Consider the following 14,269-nt stretch of genomic DNA (forward strand, 5'->3'; position numbering starts at 1 on the left):
GGCTTCTGTGTCTCCTTCCCTCTCTGTCCCTCATTCACTATCTTTATCTCTCAAAAATAAATAAAACATTGAAAATATGAGGGGCACCTGAGTGGCTCAATTGGTTAAGTGATTGACTTAGTCTCAGGTCACGACCTCATGGTTCATGAGACTGAGCCCCCTGTTGGGCTCTGTGCAGATAGCTCAGAGCCTGGAGCTTGGTTTGGTTTCAGTATCTCCCTCTTTCTGCCCCTCGCCTGCTCACACTCTCTCTGTCTCTCCAAACTAAATAAACATTAAAACAAATTTAAAATAAATAAATACATAAATAAATAAAAATTTAAATAATTAAAAAATAAAAAGCCAAACTCAACCCTTCTGAAGGGTGCACCTGAATCCTCCATATTGCAGCCATTCAGGGAAGAAGGGACAGAAGCTTAATCTCAAACCAAACCCAAGAGATACAGAGCTTTTTCTCCCCATGCATCCCTGATGGAATACCACCTATGACCATAACAAGTTTGGATCTGCATAAATTTTATCTTTATTTTTTTTATTTTATGAGGTGACTACTAGAGTACATTGTCCATATAGATAAGTGGGTTAGAATTTAAAATTATTTTATGATAATACCATACAATTCTTTGATCCCCTTGACTTCAAAAATTTGAATAGGGATCTGATAACAAATATTTTATGATCATTCTTCTTCCACATGTTGAAAGATAAAAGAAAAGAATTGGAAGTCATTAGGTTGCTAAGTGTTCAGTACCTGGTCATTAGAGTCATTCATTTCTGAGCCCTATGACAACACTTTGAATTGTGTCTCCATAGGTATCCCAGAGGTTTATCCACTCAGGCAATGCACTATAGTAAGATCCAGAATATAAGATAGGCATGTCATTCTTCTCTAAAGAATGGGAGGAGTAAGCTTATGAAAGTTTACACTATGTCAGAGGGAAGTTCTTAGAAATAAAAATTTTTGGTAATAGTGCTATGGAAATTTAAAATCTGCAAATTGGGTCCTTAAAACTATACATGTCCCAATCACCTTGTAAAATCTCTCTGTATTCATAGATGGAATTTGCACAACATTTTTCAAGTCACTGATAAAGGATACAAACATTTGCAAGATGACCAGATGAAGAATCGAGAAAAAAGAGAAAGATAGAAGGGCAATTAGCCAAGCACAGTCATGGTGTAAAAATGACAAAGAAGTGAAGTAAAACAGGAAGCTAGGAGTCCCTTCCAGTATCCCTACCTGATATGACTCACTGGCCCCTTGGTGCCTATTTGGGGCTCCCATTCTACTCTCACCTTTGCTCATTCTGGTCCACCCCTTCTTTGTTCCAAGAAAATATCAGGTTCATCGTGCATGTTCAGGGTCATTGCACTTGTTCATCTTCCTGCCAGGAATGAGATTCTTGTCCTGTTCACCTCATTCATTCATTCCATGGCCAATTTGTGATTATTTTTTATTCTTAATTCACATCCTTAAGACGGTTCTCCAAATCACATATGTCCCCTTTTACCTATACTCAAGCATCTATGTTATCCTTCCATTTGGGGACTTATTACACATCACAATTTATATATTTATTAGTCTAAATGTCTTTATTCATTGCTAAATTTTGTGAGCTCATGGCAATAGATGCACGTAGACCCTGTACACTGAGATATTGTTAACAATTGCTGATAAGTTATATATATGTATAAAGTATCTTATATATAAAATCATACATATGTATAATATATAGATATTAATATGAGAGGAATTTTAAGTAGTAGTAATTTTTAAAAGGAATATGTGTATGTTCACTGTCCAGCCTTCAAGCCTAAGTAATAGAACATCAATAAATTCTTTAAAGTGCACATGTAGGAAATCAAAAATGTGTTTGTAAAATAGATGACAGTTGAGTACAGTTCGAATGCCAATAGGGCGACCATGAGTGAGAGAAAAGGAAAGAAAAAGGAAAAGATAGAAAAAAGAAAAGAGAACATAAATAAAGGATATGAACAGAATTGACTGCAAAATAAGAAACCCACTTCATCCAGGATAGCAGTCCAGAAGGTAAGCATAGGTGTATGGAAGATCTGTCTGCCTGATGGCTGGAAATTCAGAGATTTTTCTCTGATTTTAGGTTGTTTTGTGAAGTATGAATAAAGGTTATTTTCTGAGGACAAAAGTCACTTCTTGTTCATAGACTAAATGTTCAAGAAATGTATTTTGAATTAGTGAAAAGTTCTGAGACAATTTTTGGAATCATATATTTTTTTAGTGACATCCACCTAGAAAGTATATGGATGGCGAAGATGTTTCCCTTTACACTGCAATACCTATAAAACTTTCTATTATCAGAATCCAGTTTATCCTGCATATGTCCATTTCTTTCTTTATATATATTATATACTTATTCATGTTTAGAGAAACTGCTTCTGTCATTGAGATTAAGGGTGCACAGAAGCCGCCTTTTTGAAGCTATAGAACAATAATCACAACCACACTGGAAGGCATGGTTTTGGAATGGGTGATGTTCCCTCTGGCATCCAGGCCCAGAGTCCGGTGGCGCAGGATAGCTGGCTTTGGAAGAGCTGCCTGCTTTCAGATACTGTTGCCTCGGAGGATGGTGCCTGCCACTTGGTACCCTGCAACCCCGTTCTTTGCACTTGCTGATCTAGAGCATCGTCCTGTTATAGGACTTGTCTCAGAGAGGAAGATCCTCTTCCCTTAGTGTTCTCATGTAAATAATTCAATGTTTAATTTATTTCAATGCAAAGATTCCTTACACCACAACTGCTCCACCCTTAAGACATTAATTTTAGCACATATCATAGTTAGATGGAATTTGTTTCTAAAAAGAATATGAGGTTCCTACTGCTTTTCTCAGAATCATGCTTTGTAACTACAGGTACACCTCAGAGATATTGTGGATTTGGTTCTAGACCACTGCAATAAAGTCGAATATCAAAATAAAGTGAATCAAATTAATTTTTTGGCTTCCCAGGGCATATAAAAGTTATGTTTATACTATGCTATAGTCTATGAAGTGTACAATAGCAATATATCTTAAAAAACAATGTACATGCCTTAATTTAAACATATTTTATTGCCTAAAAATATTAACCATCATCACAGCTTTCAGCAAGTTGTATGTTTTGTTGGTGTTGTATGTTTTGTATATTTCAGTGTTGATGTCTGTTAATGATGAGGATGGTGGTTACTGAAGGCTGGGGTATCTGTGGCAATCTCACAAAATAAGACAATACAGTTTGTTCAATCAACTGACTCTTCCTTTCACAAATGGTTTATCTTTATCTTAAGATGCTCTTTGATTGCAGTTTACCCACAGTAGAACCTCTTTCAAAATTGGAGTCAATCCTCTCAAACCCTGCCACTGCTTTATCAACTAAGTTTATGGTATTTTAAATATATTGTCATCTTTTCAGAGTCTCCACAGCATCTTCTTCAGGAGTAGATTCCATCTCAAGAAACCACTTTCTTTGCTCATCCGTGGGAGACACCTCCTCTTTCGTTCAAGTTTGATCATGAGATTCCAGCAATCCAGTTCCATATTCAGGCTTCGCTTCTCTGTGAAGCCAGTTCTCTAGCTTTTTCCACTACAACTGCAGTTACTTCCACCACCAAAGTCTTGAACCATCCTTGTGGGTTGGAATCTACTCCTTTCAAACTCCTGTCAATGTTGATATTTTGACCTCTTCCTATGAATCACACAAGTTACTAATAGCATCTGGAATAGTGTTTCCTTTTCAAAACCTTTCACCTTACTTTGCCCAGGTCCCTCAGAGGAATCACTATCTATGGCAGCTTATAACATTATGGAATGCACTTCTTAAATAATAAGATTTGAAAGTTGAAATTATTCCTGGACCCATGGGCTACAGAATAGATGTTGTGTTAGTAGTCATGAAAACCACATGAATCTCGTTGTTCATCTCTATCGGAGCTCTTAGATGATCAAATGCACTATCAATGAGCAGTAATATTTTGAAAGAAATATTTTTTCTGAGCAATAAGTCAAAACAGTGGGCCTAAAGTATTCAGTAAATTAATTTTTTAGACATATGTGCTGTCCTCTAGGCTTTGTTTTTCCACTTAGAGAACATAAACGGAGTAGATTTAGATGTGTGCAGTGGTATGCATATGAGTGATCAGCAGACACTTGAGCTCCTCATGACGGTAGACTATGAGGCAAATGAAGGAGCCACTGTATAGGCTGAGATAATCAAGCCTAATAACCATGAGAAGCTAGAGTTGCTGCTTCATTATTAGGAAAGAAGTGGTTGTCTGAAACCAAAGAGATTTATTGAGTCATCTTTGGTGTTCTTAGTCTAATGATAATAAATATATTGCCTTACTAATTCTGAGACCTCTTTCTTCCCAATATGAGAGTCTAGAGTGGTGCTTTGGGCCTGAAACACTACCTGTCTTCATGATTTTGTTTCCCGTGGAGCTTATCTTCATCCAGGGTGAGGCACTAGAGTTACCATTTATTTATTTATTTATTTTTCTGATCAATGTCATAAGCCTCCAGGAAAAGAAACTGCATGCAGTGCAACTAACTTCTGGCAGGTGCTCTAAGTATGAACAATTCTATGGTATTAGTTTGAGTAATTTAGTGACTAATGCTATATTTCTGAATAATGGCCTTAGAAAAAAATCCGGGACAAGAAAATATTCATTCACAAAAAGTTTTGGCTATAAAACTTTTTTAAATGTTTTTTTTAATATTTATTTATTTATTTTGAGAGAGAAAGAGAGAGAGAGAATCTCAAGTAGGATCACCCTATCAATGCAGAGCCCCACACAGGGCTCCGTCTCACCAAATGTCAAGTGATGATCTGAGCAAAATTCAAAAGGTAGACAATCAACTGAGCCACTTAAGCACCCTAGAATTCTATTCTCTTGTACATAAAAATATATATTCATCCATCCATACACATATACATACATCTTTCTGCCTAGGCGATACATTTAAAATATTTATCAACCTGTTAACTTTCCATTCCTTCTATCTTCTTGATTGCTAGATTATGGGAGGTTCTAAATGTACTGAGGGATGGTTCAAATGATCAGAGTAGCAGGAAATAACTAAGAGGTTGCAAGATAGTTTGGTTTTCATATTTTTACAATTATAATGGCTGCATCAATGCTCACCAATTGAATGCTCATCCTTCATCTATTCAATCGGTAAAACTTTTTCTACTACTTCTATGTGCTGTGCTCCTGATCACTCTTAGCATTCTTACTTTGTGGGGGTGACATAGGATAAATAATTCCATTACAGTGTCAGAAGTTTTAATAAACTTGAATAAATAAAATATCCAAAGAGGATAGAGCAAATTTACCAATTGAAAGATATTAGAATTTTTTAATGATTAAAAATAAATCCATATAGTCATTTTCTGAAACTTTTTTAAGATTTGTTAATCTCCCATCCCAAAGACATTAACATTTCAAACTTAAGGACATTCTTTCCTAGAAGACTATACCCAACACAAGCACCTCCTTTCTGATTTGACTTCCTTCTCAAGTCAGCCTAAATGTCAGAACTGTAACTTCCATTACTCCTTCACCATTAAAAAGTTTTCCTGGTCTTCTGTTGGCTCATTACCTCTGGCTTATTAAACTCAGATCACTGCATTTCTGACCAGTCACATGGATGTTGAGTACAATGGGACCATTAAATCTGTGTGAATCAATAGCATCCAAACCCTTCTCCCCATATTCAATACAGGAATTATTTTCTGTGATAATTTAGCTCTCTCTCCCATATTGCCTCAGTGGTCACTTAAACTGCCATTTGTTTTCTCATACCTCTTACTAACTTCCTTCCTAATTCACTCCAACTTCATAAAGAAAGATAATTTATTGGGTTAGAACAGTAGCCATTGCCTTTCCATATCACATGCCCTGCTATTGTCATCTATTTTAGCCTTGTTAGTTATAATGGTTAATTTTATGTGTTGACTTGACTGAGACAGAGTACCCAAATATTTGTTCAAACGTTATTCAAGATGTTTCTATGAAGGTGTTTTTAAATGACATTAACATTTAAATTGGTGGACTTTACAGTAGACTTGCCTCCATAAAGTGAGAGGGCCTCATAGAATTTAAGGCTGAATAGAACAAATGACTGGCTGATCATAAACACTAAGGATTCTATCAGCAGATGACCTTCAGACTTGAAGCACATAGCCTCTTCCTTGAGTGGAAACTAATATTTAATTGTGTAACCTTTGAGTAAAGCTGATTACCCTCTGTAATGAAGCTGGGCTTAATTCAATCATTTGAAGGCCTTAGTAGAACAAAGACTTTTCTCAAAGAAGGACTTCTGCCATCAGAGTGCACTTGGATTCAGACTCCAACTCTACCCTGGGTCTCCAGCCTGCTAGCCTTCTCTAAACATCTTAGACTTGAACCTTCACAATTATATAAGCCATTTCCTTAAAATAAATCTTTCTCCCTCTCAATAGATGATAATAGATAGATAGATAGATAGATAGATAGATAGATGATAGATAGATAATAGATAAACAGATGATAGATATAAAAAGATAGAGATACAGAAACAAATATATGTATACATCATACATGCATCCTTTTGGTTCTATTTCTCTGGAGAACTCTGACTAATAACTTGGTCTTACCTTCCTATCTAGTGTCTTAGATTCTTTCCTCTCCCACCACTCTAAGGAATTCACTTTTTCATTTCTATTATCTTTTCAACTATCTGATCTCTCCCTCTACATTTTCTTTTTAGTAAATATATATGTTCCACACTCCCTTTAAAACAAGCAACAACAAAATCTTCTCTCCCACCCATATATCCTCTCTCTTATGCACAGAAGCTTATTTATATTGTCTTCACTATTGACCCCTGCTGTTTCACAAACACCCAGTTCTCAATCCACTGCAGTCTTGCATCTACTCATTTCATCAGAGCCACTGATATTTATACAGTGTCTTTTGTAAAGAGAAACAGCACAGCCTTACTTCAAAATAAGTTTCATAATAAAAGAAGGGGCTTTGCTTATGTCAGCTGAAAAGTAATGGTAATCAATATACAGTCTCAGTATCTCAGTAAATACCGTTTTTCATAGGGCACAACTTGTAAACTTTACTCAGCAGCACAGCATCCACGGAAAAGTGTTCTGTAAGGTTGAACAGTGTCTCTTCAGTTTTTTGCCTTTTAATTCTTGTTTATCCCTCTCTGGTGGGATGATTTTCCCACCCCTAGTTTCTTTGACATCATGGCTTTCTTTTTCCTTATTTTTCTTTTAAAAGATATCTCATATCTCAGAGCTCTACTCACACCATCCTCCACAAAAAGAAAAAAAATCAATGTTCTTTTTAGTCTATATCTTCTCCCTGGGTGACCGGACACACAAATATTGGCTTAGCTGCAAACATGACTCATACTCTGAGAAACACTAAATCTCTATCACCAGCCTTGACCTCTGGGCTGAATGCCAGAGATGTTGTTATCTCACATCGATTTCTCCATTTATTTTAATAAATATTTATAGAGTGTCTGCCAGGTGCCAGGCAAAGTGCAGTGGCTAAACATATAATGGTGAGCAAAAACAGATATGGAGAATCTAACTTCATGCAGAGCATCCGTACCTGAATGTCCAGTATGCTGCAGGATAAACACGTTCAATAGAAATCTCACAATCTTGTTTCCCTCAGACTGCTTCCTCTTATAACTCTTAATCTTAGTAAAGGATAACACAGTTCCCCGTTTACTCAAACTAGAGACACAACTGTTATTGTTGTTGTTCTACAATCTCTAATTCAGTTCTCTGAATCTTATGCTCCATTATTGCCTCTTAGCACTGGAGTCAGTTTGTTCTCTACATTGTATCATTGGTGACTTGTATATAGTAGAATTTTTTATTAAATGATTTAATGAATATAATTGAATGAAGGAATAAACAGAGAATGAAGTGGGGAAATACAAGCAGAGAGAAGTACAGTGTGAAAGTATTTACGCATTTGCAAAGGCAGACAATTATAAAATGGTACATTCAGAAAATGGTAAATTTTTAAATATTTTAAAAATATATGGGAAATGGGATTAGTGCATGAATTAACTTGAACATATAGACTGAGGACAGATTTTGAAGGCTTTATAATCCTTGGTAATGCTATTTTTCTAATAGGATTCAAAAGGGAGAGATATTTAAACAAACACATTACATAAAGTACACTAAGCAACCTCTGCTATATATAAAAATTTTGTATCTGTATGTTTCTGGCCTCTCTGTTCTGTCTTATTGGCCTATTTTCCATCCCTGCACCATGATCAAACTGTCTTAACTACTAACTTTATATCAAAATCTGTTTTTTTTTATTTCTTTTAATGTTTATTTTTGAGAAAGAGAAAGGTAGAACGCAAACAGGGGAGGAGCAGAGAGAGAGGGAGACACAAAATCTGAAGCAGGCTCCAGGCTCTGAGCTGTCTCGAACTCTTGGACCACAAAAACGTGACCTGAGCTGAAGTCGGACACTTAAGTGACTAAGCCACCCAGGCAGCCCTATTTCAGATGTTTAGTACATGATAAGAAAATGTCCCAGTCATCATTTCCTTCAGAAAAGGATTTCAAGCTGCTTCTCAGTAAAGAAGAGCAATACTTTTCAAAAAAGGAAATTAGAGATACTCAGTCAGCATATCCTCACATCTGAACAAAAATAATACATAGATATAGATGTAGATGTAGTTGCAGATGTAGATGTAGATATAGGTATAGATATAGATAGATATAGATTTAGATTTAGATTGATCATACATATTTTTGACATTCTGCTATATCAAGAAGCAGAAAGTTATGACATATTGACCAGGAGATAATTCATTGAATAAAAATAAACCCAAAAATATTCAAGATGAATTAAGATGAAAGTTTTAAATATTTCCTATAAATATTCATTTAAGAATATAGTGAAGATAAAATTATAAAGATTTAAAAGATAACCAAATGAGTCTCTAGAGTTGAAAAATACATTATATGAAATAAAAAATTCATTGAATGGTCTAAGGACATATTAGTGTAAAAGAAAAGGATTAGTGAACTTGAAATCAGACAAAGAAACTATGCAAACTGAAACAAAAACTATACAAACAGAAAGACAGTGAAAAAGGAAACAGCCTCAGTGTCTTGAAAAACAATGGTAAGCAACCTAATATATGTACAATCTTATTCTCAGGAGGCCTGAGATACAATAAAAATTTAGAAATTATTACAAAAAAATCTTTCCAAGTTTGATTATAAACTATAAACCTATAAATCCAAGTAGCTCAAAAATTCCAAGCAAGATAAACACCATGAAAACCAAAGTAAAATTGGTAAAAAAAAAAAAGTATAAAAAATTTTGACAAGAAAACAAGATAAAAGAAAAAAAATATCACATTAAAATAAAAAGATAAGTTGCTTCTGATTTTTCACAAAAAATCAATTCAATGCAGAAGGCAATGAATTAATATTTTTTAAATAATGAAAGAAAAAGAGTTATCTGTCACCTGTATTCTATATGTACTGAAATATCATTCACAAATGAAAATATTTTTAGGCAAACAAAAGTTAGAAGACATTTTGTCAGTCAAAATAGAAAGTGAATTAAATATTTTAGAATAGATAAAAGAAAATGTTACCTGATAGAAATTCATATCTATACAAGTAAATAAAAAGTCCCAGAAATGGAAAATATGTGCCTAAATATTTAAAAATCACAGTTTCATTGTTATATCAAATATATCTTTCAGAGTGTTAAGGAAAATGTATTTCTGTAAAAGAATACAAAAACTATCTGTTTAAGCCTGTTGAAGACCAAATTAAACTATCGTTGGAAGAATGCATACATCTGGGGAGATGATACAAGAATGGACTGGAAATGGACATGACAGAATTCTCTGTGGTGAGAAGAATATTTTATATCTTGATGAAGCTATCAGTTACACAAATGTATGCTTTTCAACAAATGTGTCTTTAACCAGTGTGCATTAATTTTAAGTAAATTTACTTTAAAGAAAATACTCGTAAACAAATGTTGAACTACTGAAAGTATTAGGAAATGTCCTGGAGTTCACATTTTAAATTGAAATGCATCAGAAAATAAGATGCATTTTTGAATGGACAGGTAAGCTAATGGATAAATAACTATGTGATAAGTTAAATATAGTAAAATATTGATGATAGAATCTAGGTAGTGGGTACACAGGAATTCATTGTGGAGTTTTTCACTTTTTTAAATGTTTAAATATTTTCATAATACAACGTTTAAATTAGGCAATTGACTGTAAAAAGCAAAAAAAAAATCACTGGTATTGTTTTTATTTCTTCATATGCTATGTAGAAGTAAACTATATGAAAACAATATCCACAAAGGATGGAGGTGGAAATACAAGTATACCAATTTAAATGTCTTATATTAAGAAATTATACTACTTAAAAATATACTGTAAGTTTTAAAATACAAAATTTAGAAACATAAGAAGAATTAGAAACATTGGAAAACATTAGGACAATTTAAAAAGAGATGTAGCTTATATGTTGACAGTGGATATAATTAATCCAAACAGACAGGAAAGAAGAAATAGAGAAAAAAGAATCAATAACAGAGAGGAAGGTGATAGACACTATTAGAAATAATGAGTAAATTTAGTAGGTTTGTGAAACTTACAGGCAATATGAAAACCAATTATATTTTCTATGTACCAGCAGTGACAAAATATATTTTTAAAGTAACAATACAATTTAAAATTGTATCACAAATGAAATACTCATGAGCATAATTAACAGAGTACATGCATGAACTATAACACTGTAAACCAAAAAACAAGGCTAAGAGAAATTAAAACAAAAAAAGGATATAAAGATGAGTGAAAATTAATAAAATAGGAAACTGACAGAAAAATGTTAATAAAGCCATAACTGATTTATTGAAAATTTCAATAAAATTAGTAGCAATCTAACCAGATTAATTCAAGGGAAAAGTAAAAAAGGAAGGGAGAAAATACATTTTGTCAATATAAGGAGTAAAAGAAAGAACATCATGACAAATCTTATAAATATTAAAAATATAATAAAGGAATATTAGGAATAACATTATAACAGCAAATTGGAAAGCATAAATAATGTAGAAAATTATTCTTTAGAAGAGAGAATTTTTAAATGAATACAAGAAGAAATAAATTACATGGATAGTCTTATGTTTCTAAAGAAGTTTTATGTGAAATTAAAAATCTTCCTAGAAGTACCCACAGGCCAAATAATGACATTGGTGAAGTTTGTCAAAGAGTTAACTCAAAAATGACACAAATCTCATAATATTTAGTTCAGAAAATGGAAGACAGGAAATACTTCCTACTCAGTATAGAGGGAAAACATTATCTTTATCAAAACCCTATAGGATTTTAAAAGTAAGGAAACTATTGGTCAATATTTTGCAATACTTAGAAACAAAAATTCTTAAATGCAATGTTAAGAAGTAAAATCAAGTAGTTTACAAAATGATACTATATTATGACCAAGTAAATCATGGGTATAAAAGGTACCACATGGGGAATATAGTCAGTGATATTATAATAGTATGGTGTGATGACAGATGATAAATACAATGATGGTCAGCATAGCATAAAACATAGACTTGTCAAATCACCATGATGAACACCTAAAATTAATTTTACATTGTGTATCGCCTATACTTCTAAATAAAAAAAAAGAAAAAACGCAAAAAACATGCAAGTTTGATTAAATGTTTTTGAATCAATACATCAAAGTGTTTGAGAGTGTTTACTTTAGTTTTCATGGTGTTTTAGATTGCCTGCCATTGTTTTCCAATTAGTAACAGAAGACAGAAAAAAATAAATGAACTGTCACTAGCGTAAGAGAAAATGAAACACTTTATTTGATGAGTTTTATGTGGTAAAAATTTTTTTTCAAGTAAGGCAGTCTGAATTGCTATAAAAATAATTTTGCTGTGACACTTATCAATTATAGTATCAAAAATTAGAACTGAGAATATCCTCCATTGACTATAATTTGTTTTGATATTATCTTGGTCTCCTACAGAGAGTATATCAATTAAAACTAGTGTTGTCTTATAACCCAGATCTACTTTTCAGATATAAGCAAAGCTTATACCTTATTTTAATATACATTCTTTTAAACAAAAGATAAATGAATAGATAATATCTCAAAACATTGCGGAAGAACTATCCCAGTTTACTTTCGCCTAGCCCACATGAATCATTCTAGTTGTCAGTGCTTTAGTCTCTAGTCAGAAGGAGCACAGACCCAGAGCAGTTGGCCCAGGAAGAAGGACCAGAGCTTGGTCCTTCATAGGAATGCCCAGAATGCCTCCTCTGGGCAGATTCTCAGTCCACATGAAGCAGCCCTACACCAGGGCACTGGGGGAGTGGAACCTGAGCCAGATCTTGGACACACTTGATGGAACATACCTCCATGGTAAGTATGTCTGGGTAAAGTGCAGAATGCACCTGTGCAGGGGAGGCCAAGAGAAGGAGCCCCTATTTTTGGTGGATGCATAAGTGGCATCCAAGTGAAGCACTATAAATAAGTGTTAATGACCCCATAACTCAAAGGCCCTTGATTCTGTGTTACGTTTTTCTTTTTCTTCTCTTTCTTTCCCACTCTTTGTTTTTTGATTCCTTCTTTCCTCTTTCCATCCTTCTGTTTTAGAAAAAAGAGAACTAATTCCTTTATGAAACTGATTTCTTAGCAAATGTCATGGATAACAAAACTATCAGATGAAAATCTTAAGTGAGAGAAATGAAAGTAGAAAAATTGGGCAAAGATATACAGAAAAATTTGTTCTATGTTTGGGACCACACAAAAACCGTCTTCTGATTAGGTAAAAATCCTCTAAATACCAATAGTCTTGCCGAGTCCAGCTCCAGCAGGTCCAGGGTTCCTCTGAAATATAGATGGTGTGAGAGAGTGAGATGAGAATTGGTGAAGGGGGAAGGGAATGTGAGAGCCTGATCAGCAGGCAGGCATCTCTGCCCTTCTGGCAGGCATCTCTGCCCTGTCTGGTTCTCAAGCTTTATTTATGGTGAAAGGTACGAAGACCAGAAAGAGCAGTAAATTATTTCTCATAGATAAGTTTTACAATTTTCCAGGACATGGGTTCTGCAGAAGTGACAATTCTAGTAGTAATGATTGTCATAAAAAACTTAGCTACAGGCTCTCATGTTGTCATAGGTATTTTTTACAAAACCTCAGGTCTAGCCTTAAGGAAGCGACCTTTAACCAAGATATAAACAGCATTGTTTAGTAAAGGTCAGTTTTTTATGAGTAAGGGTCATTAGGCTGTTTAAAACTCTAAGAGAAAGTTCCCAGAAAAACAGATTCTTAGGAGATATATTGTCCCAAAGATGATTGATACATTTTATTGCAGTAGTGACTTTTACAAAGGCGTTCAGGCCCAGAAGGTAGTCAGTTAGCAATTAATTGCTTAGGAAAATTATATGTTGCATTAGGGTGTATCTAGTTTATTCTTCTTTTCCCTGACCACGTTCAATCACGCCTCAGGGACAGGGCAGGGGGACAGGTTGCCCCAACACTAATCAGCAAAGCACTCTGAGGTTTGGTGCCCAAGCAGAAATGGAAGTTTCAAGAGGGTAGATTTTGGGGGCTGTTTGGGAGCAAGAGACCATGAAAACTTGCCATACCCTCACCAGGAATTTTCACTCTACTGGTAAATTCAGATAGCTCCCAACATAGTCTTATTATGGAAAAGTTTCTAGAGATAGTAAATAATTAGTTTCACCATCAATGAATTATAGAGACAAGGAATATAATCTCAGTTTTTGTATAGTCTCAAAATATTGCCTAGAATAGAAAATAAACTTTAGGATATTTATAGCATTTTTATGTATTCTACACCTATTCAACATTTAGCTATTGACATGTTTGAGGTGGGGAGGGCGGAGAAAAACAAACTGAGTTTTTCCAAGTAATTAGTTATGCCTAAGATAAGGTTGACTTGTTTTCTACACTCTAGCATCGGTTACATATGGAATCCAAATTAACTCATAAATATTAAAATTACAAGCTTAAGGAAAGAGTGTTACTTGATGCATAACCTATCTGGAAGTATTAAGCTAATGCAAAATTTGTAGCTAAAATGTTGCTAGTCTGTGGAAACTATTCTCTGGAAACAGCACCCATAAGACCTATAGAAGGTAATACATGTCTTAGGACACATTTATTTACTGCAGCAAAGCAGGCCTCTCCATCCCATACC

Source organism: Suricata suricatta, chromosome 1 (assembly GCF_006229205.1).
Source record: "Suricata suricatta isolate VVHF042 chromosome 1, meerkat_22Aug2017_6uvM2_HiC, whole genome shotgun sequence".
In the NCBI taxonomy this organism is placed as follows: Eukaryota; Metazoa; Chordata; class Mammalia; order Carnivora; family Herpestidae; genus Suricata; species Suricata suricatta.